The following is a 7,084-nucleotide window of genomic DNA, read 5'->3' as shown; positions in this document are numbered from 1 at the left end:
GAAGTGGAATTGCTGGGTCATAAGGTAATTCTATTTTCAATGTTTTGAGGAACCTCCATACTGTTTTCCATAGTGTTTGTACCAATGTGCAATCCCACCAATAGTGCACATGGGTTCCCTTTTCTTTGGCAGCCTAGCCAACACTTATTGTTTGTTGATTTTGTAATGATGGCCATTCTGACAGGTGTGAGGTGATATCTCATTGTGTTTTTAATTTGCATTTCTCTGATGATTAGGGATATTGAGCATATTTTCATATGTCTGTTGGCCATCTTTATGTCCTCTTTAGAGAGATGTCTATTCAGGTTCTCTGCCCATTTCTTTCTTTTTTTTTTTTTTAGATAACTCATTATTACTTTATTTATTTATTTGTTTTTATTGGGGAAGGGGAACAGGACTTTTATTGGGGAACAGTGTGTACTTCCAGGCCTTTTTTCCAAGCCAAGTTGTTGTCCTTTCAATCTTAGTTGTGGAGGGTGCCGTTCAGCTTCAAGTTGTTGTCCTTTCAGTCTTTGTTGTGGAGGGTGCAGCTCAGCTCCAGGTCCAGTTACCGTTTCTAGTTGCAGGGGGCACAGCCCACCATCCTTTGCGGGAGTCGAGGAATCAAACTGGCAACCTTGTGGTTGAGAGGATGCGCTCCAACCAACTGAGCCATCCGGGAGGCAGCTCAGCTCAAGGTGCCGTGTTCAATCTTAGTTGCAGGGGGCGGAGCCCACCATCCCTTGTGGGACTCGAGGAATTGAACCGACAACCTTGTGGTTGAGAGCCCACTGGCCCATGTGGGAATCGCACTGGCAGCCTTCGGAGTTAGGAGCATGGAGCTCTAACCGCCTGAACCACCGGGCTGGCCCAACTCTGCCCATTTCTTAATTGGATTGTTTGTTGTTTTGGTGTTGAGTTTTGAGTTGTATGAGTTTATAAATTTTGAATATTAACCCCTTATCAGATATATCATTGGTGGATATCTTCTCCCATTCAGTAGGATGTCTTTTCATTTTGTTGGTGGTTTCCTTTGCTGTGCAAAAACTTTTTAGTTTGATGTAGTCCCATTGGTTTATTTTTTCTTTTGTTTCCCTTGCCCAAGGAGACAGATCAGAAAACAGCAATTGACACTGCTGCTTTTAATCTGTGACTTCCTTGATAACATTGGAAGAGAAGAGAGAGCAGGGATGATCATGCAAGGGTGTCAGCGCCAGGCCTAAAAGTGGCCTTTATTGCTTCCTATCCACATTCTATTGTCCAGGATTAGTCATATGACGCCAAACTAACTGCAAGGAAGGCTGGGAAATGTAGTTTCCCTGAATTCTTTGGAAATCTTAAAGAGATTAATGAGCATTTAGTTAGTGTCTGTCACAACTTAAAAAAGACAAATTCTTGTTTTTTACTTTTCCAAAAAGATTTAGATGTGTTATGAGGATTCATATGAAAAAACATGATCAAATAATAAGTGAATAAGGAAATCAGGGCAATGAGAAAATAAGAGTAAGAAATATCTTGTACTAGGCATTTATATTTTATGAGCTTGAAATTCTTTTCTTATTTATTATGGAACCAAAATCGCTATTCATTCCCTCATGTGCCAGCTCAGATTTCATACAGCAATTCAATTTCCCAGTGCCTGAGCCAAACAAGGCATCAAAATGCAAATTCTGCTTAATTGGTCTCCACATAACTTATTTTTTGCTCTTGACATAAGCCTAAGAAGTAAGAAAGAGGCTGATACTGCCTTCCTCGTGTTACATAAAACAGAAGCATAGAAACCTTAGGTAAGACTGTCATGCAATCAATTGTTATAATGCTCAAGTTCCCAAGACAGATGGACGGTGAGTCTGGGAGGGATCCATTGGCAAAGTATTGTTGAGGGATCTTCATTTTAGGCTCAGAAACTGACAGTGTCCTTGATTGTATGCCACGGTTGGTTATGGTTAGAAAGCTTATTTCACTAAGACTCTGAGCCAAATGCCATATTTCCCTAACAAGAATCAAGGTCAGTATGTCCTTGGGAAAGGTTCTTCACTTCTCTGAGCCTAAGTTTTGTCACCTATAAGATGAGGATCTCCCAGGAGTTGGGGTTTGGTAAGATATTTGAAAGCAGCTGACACATAATAAGGGATTCAGAAGTGTTCATTCTGAATTCTATTGTGGTCTCCCCATATTTTCTTGTCAAAGCCTTCATCTGCCTCTGATGTAGCCCTGGAGTGGGTAGTGGGCGTACAGATCATGTCTACATAGGGCACAAACCCCAGTTTAAGCACAACAGCTTCGTCGCCCAACTCCGTGGAATAGCACATGGTAGTCAGCTTGTTCTGTGATGTGTGGGATTCCAGATATTTTTATTTATAAATCTTAAACTTCACCAAGTTTTACGTGACCTTTGCAATCTTGTATGTGTGTGTGGTTGGGGTGCGGGGTAGGGAGAGATATAAATAGGCTTATAGTCATAATCCAATGAATATGCTTTGGGGTGAGGAGCTAGGAGGAGAGAATATGGCCAAACATGTATGAATGTTGATCTGGCTCAGAGTGGTGGGCTGGGAACTTCCTGGCAAGCACAGCGTGGAGCATATCAGGGCTCTGAGCGTCTCCTTTGTTCTCTCCTTCAAGTATCTCAGATCCACTTGCCAGGGAAGATCTGAGGAAGAGAGAGGTTGATTTCATGCCTGGAGCTGTCTCATCAGCTTTGTCTTACTCTATTTCTGTTTTCATCCATCTGGGTCTAGGACTATGCAGAGAAAGCCTTCACTTTCTCTTTTGTACGATATAGAGGAGCAGTAGGGACGAGTGCAGTGGTCAGCCAAGGGGGCTGTTTCTACTGTCTCTCTTGTGGAGTTTTATGGAAGCTTGAGTGGAAAAAAGAGTTTGTTCTAGCTCCTTTCTGCTTAATTAAGCTTCCTTTCCCCTAGCCATTCAGATACTCAATCCTAGTTTATTGCTCTCTGGAATTTGTGTTCATGTAGGCAGGGTTTTAAACCCGGGGTATATGGATAGCTGTCATAAATTTCACGAACCCCCTGAAATTATATGGAAAAAAATGGCACGTGTGCACGCTTGTGAGCTTTTTTCTGGCTTTTAGCTGCTTTTCACAGGCATCCTTACCCTCCCGCCCAAATGTTGAGAAGCACTTGATATCTGCCTGGTAAGTCTGTATCTCTCTATTAGACATCACTACTATATTTTTAAGAGGGAATTAGTTATTGTTATACTTATTTGTCGCTAAACGTATTTGTGTAACCCTATATATAGGTATGGTATAATTTAATGAATTTCAGAATTTTGAATTAAGGAAAACAGTTTAGATCCTGGCTCCCCTAAATAATAGTTTAAATCCTGGCTCCTCTAAATCCTGACTGTGTGCCTTAGGCCAAGTGACTTAAGTTGAGCAAGGAATGATAATCTTTCTGCACAAAGTTCATGGGGGCTTTGAACAGTAAGGCTTTCGGAATTAAGAACACATTGCACAGGCAAATATAAATAAGTCTTGTTAAGTCACAAGTGTATAGAAGGTCTTCCCTAACTGGACAGCAGTCTATTTAAAAAAATTAAATCAATAAGTACTAATTAGAGAAAAATGGAGAAATCAGGTAGAACACGAAAAAGAGAAAAAATCAGCTATAATTCCACTCCCCATACTCACTTTTCACATTTTATGGTATGTCTTTCAAGTCTTGTTTCCATGGATAGAATTTTTTAAAAATATAGTTGTAATTACACGCTATCTATAATTAGATCAGATAGCATATAAGCGTAACTTTTAAAGCCATTTTCCTTATTATTGGATTTTAGGTTATATTAATTTCCAAAGTAGTAATACATTTTTAGTGAATGTCATTAGGAATAAGACATTTTAAAGAGATTTCATCTTTAATGTAGATTTCCAAAAGTGGAATTTGAGCACCAGAGAGTATTAGTCTTTTTTTTAAAGACTCTTGATATATAATTGGACCCACAAATTATTTTCCCAACTTTATGTTATGCAGTGAAACACACTTAAGAAAAGTGCATGCACCCACAAGCACAGTTTATTTCTCATCTATTTATTACAAAACAAACACCAGTTACTTACATTGCCATTGTTCCAGAAATGTCCTTTATGTCCCTCCAAGTAATTTATTCCCTTCTCCACAAAGGAAACCACAATCTTTTTTTGGGAGGAGTAAGTTCCTTACTTTTATTTATAGTTTTATCCCTGAAGCAAATATCTCTAAATTCTAGAGTTTGGTTTTGCCTGCTTTTCAGACTTTATATATATATGCCGTCACACAGCATGTATTCTTTTGTCTGGATTCTGATGCCTGGTTTTATGTTTGTGAGACTCATTCCTGTTGTCACATGTAGCTGGTAAGTTGTTCATTTTCATTGTCATAAAGTCTCCCCATCTGGGTAAAAATTATTAGCTGTGGTCTATCCTCATCACATTACAATACCTGAAGGGATTGTATATTTTTATATTTCTTTATAAAGAAACAGACATTTGACTGTGTACTTTAGTTTAGACACCACAAATCTGAATGTTTGTGGAAGAAGAAAGCAATTGTGTTATGTACATGTGCTTTAGTTTTTACATGTGGTTTATTCAATGAGGGAAATAACTAATATATAACATATGAAAGATAATCTATGTTCTTGCTCCTGAGTTTGAATACTTGCTCCTGAGTTTGAAAATACAAGGTCATACAGGTATGTGTGTCTGTGTGTGTGTTTGCTTGCATAGCTATGAAAACCTCTTTTTCGCATGGAGAGGAAAATGTTTGTTTTAGAGAGTAGATTGTCAGCCCCTTTTAAAAGTGTGATGAATGTGTCTATATTTAAATACCTTAATGTGCTGATTGGACAAGTAGGAATTCACTTTGTTTTGTTGTAAACTGAGACCAACAGTTATAATATTTCCTCCCAACCAGTAGAAATAATGGAAGGTGTGATTCTTGATAAAATCCATTATATTGTATATGTTTGATTTAAAGACAGAGAAACAAACTTTTTTATTTATCAAGTACAAAGATTTTGAAGTAGATGCCTTCCTTATCCTCCACATGTCTTAAGCAGATCCGACTTTATGTACTGATTTATTTAAAAACAGTTATCTTGGGGTGGCTGGTTAGCTCCGTTGGTTAGAGCGAGGTGCTAATAACACCAAGGTTGTTGGTTTGATCCCCACATGGGCCACTGTGAGCTGCACCCTCCAACAAAATAGACTTACGTTCAGCTTACCTGTTTGCAAATGGAGACATGATGGATTTTAGGAAACAGCAGCACCTCTGCTATCATTCTCTCTCTATCTGTGAAGAATGATATTTTTTAACATTTGACAGCATCAAGGTCGAAATTATAAGTGTCACCAAATAGACATTTTTGTGCTCAAAGTTCACAAAAGTGAACTTATTCATTCACAAAGTGGTGATTCTGCCTGTCGTGAAACAGAAGGTCTTACAGACACTGCGTCAGGCACTTCGTCAGCTTCTGAAAGCTTCCCTAGTACATGTCCACATTTGTGTGTCTACTTTTGACTCTAAGGAAAGAGAAATCAAGACTTTTTGTTTATTAACTGTATTTAAACAATGAACACGATCTCAGTACTCGCTGAACATGCAGTAAATATTATTTGGAAGTTGTTACTCTAGGCTACTGAGTCCTGGCAACCAACATCTGTGCAAACAACATTTTGTTCTATGGCATCCACGACCTTGCATAGGAGTTTTGGCAACATTACAAAGGGCTTCTCACCACTCTGCTGACACTGAGAGGAAAAATGAGCAATCTTCTGACTTTGTTTATCCATCGACGCTCATGATTCCAATGAAATCAAGTCCCCCAAATGAGGAAGCAATTAAAGTTTCTAATTTCCAGGGTGTAAGAAAGGAAATGAATACTTTATATTCCTTATGACAGTGATGAGTAAATCCTCCCTGCCACCTGAATTATTGAAATAAAGTTACACCTAACCTTCTTAACTTCCAAAATTCATTTCTGAAATTCAGATGTTCTGTGAAACAAATGCCTACTGAAAGCTCATTCCCCATTACTTTAAATAAGACATATTAGTATGATATTGCAGGGGAAGGAAACTTTTTCCTTCTTCCCTTCTAGGTTCTTTAGCTGGTCTAATAATTCAATTGGCAAAAACCAGATTAACAGAAGAAAAACAAATTTAATTTTGTATGTACTGGAACTCATAGAAATATGAAAGTCAAAGAAGTGACCAAAGCAGGCAGCATTTATACTTTTTTAGACAAAGAAACAATAAATTTGTGAAGACTGGGCAAAACAAAGGAGTTTCGGCTTCGGGTAATAAATTAGTGAAGTAACAGGGTTTGTTTATACACCCTCCTCGGCCCTAAATTCCCTGCCTCTGGTGATGAGATGTCTTCTACCCTCCTGGTACAGGGACGGTAACTTTCACATGGGAGATTTATCTTCTGTCTTCAGGGGGATAAAGGAGGCTCAGAGTCCTTCTTGCACCAGCTGTTTCTTAAGTAACTTTAATTCAAAATAATCAGTATTCCAAAGTGGCATAGTTTGGTGTGACATGTTTTGTTCTCTTTCAATATACTACTCCCTCCCCACCAATTTCCTTAAATGGAACTAAGACAGCAATTATGTATATTACTTAAATACATAAGTAATAGATGCCTACAGTATTGCTTCCTGATCACCAAGCAATAAAAATACTGGTTAACAAATAGTTGCCTTGCATGAAGTTACACATTCCACATCCCCTTTGTTAGAACTCTTCAGCTTTTAAAAAAGTCTGTGTGTAGAGTCTGACATTTTAACAACTGAATTTGGGATTGTAGCATTTTCCTGTACATCATTTTGTTTACTATGTTGTGATGGGTATGATCTTAATTTTCAGTGTCAACTTGAATGGGCTAAAAGGATTTCCAGATAGCTGGTAAGATACTGTTTCCCGGTGTATTTGTTTGCTTGTTTCTGGAATAGATTAGCATTTGAATTGGTAGACTGAGAAAGATGATCAACCTCACCCTAGGCAGGTGGGCATCATCCTGAGGCTTTGAATAGAACAGAAAGGCAGAGGAAAGGCGAATTTGCTCTTCCTGAGCAGAGACATCCACCTTCTCCTGCCCTC

Source organism: Rhinolophus ferrumequinum, chromosome 5 (assembly GCF_004115265.2).
Source record: "Rhinolophus ferrumequinum isolate MPI-CBG mRhiFer1 chromosome 5, mRhiFer1_v1.p, whole genome shotgun sequence".
Classification (NCBI taxonomy): domain Eukaryota; kingdom Metazoa; phylum Chordata; class Mammalia; order Chiroptera; family Rhinolophidae; genus Rhinolophus; species Rhinolophus ferrumequinum.
Note: the sequence above shows the minus strand (reverse complement) of the source record.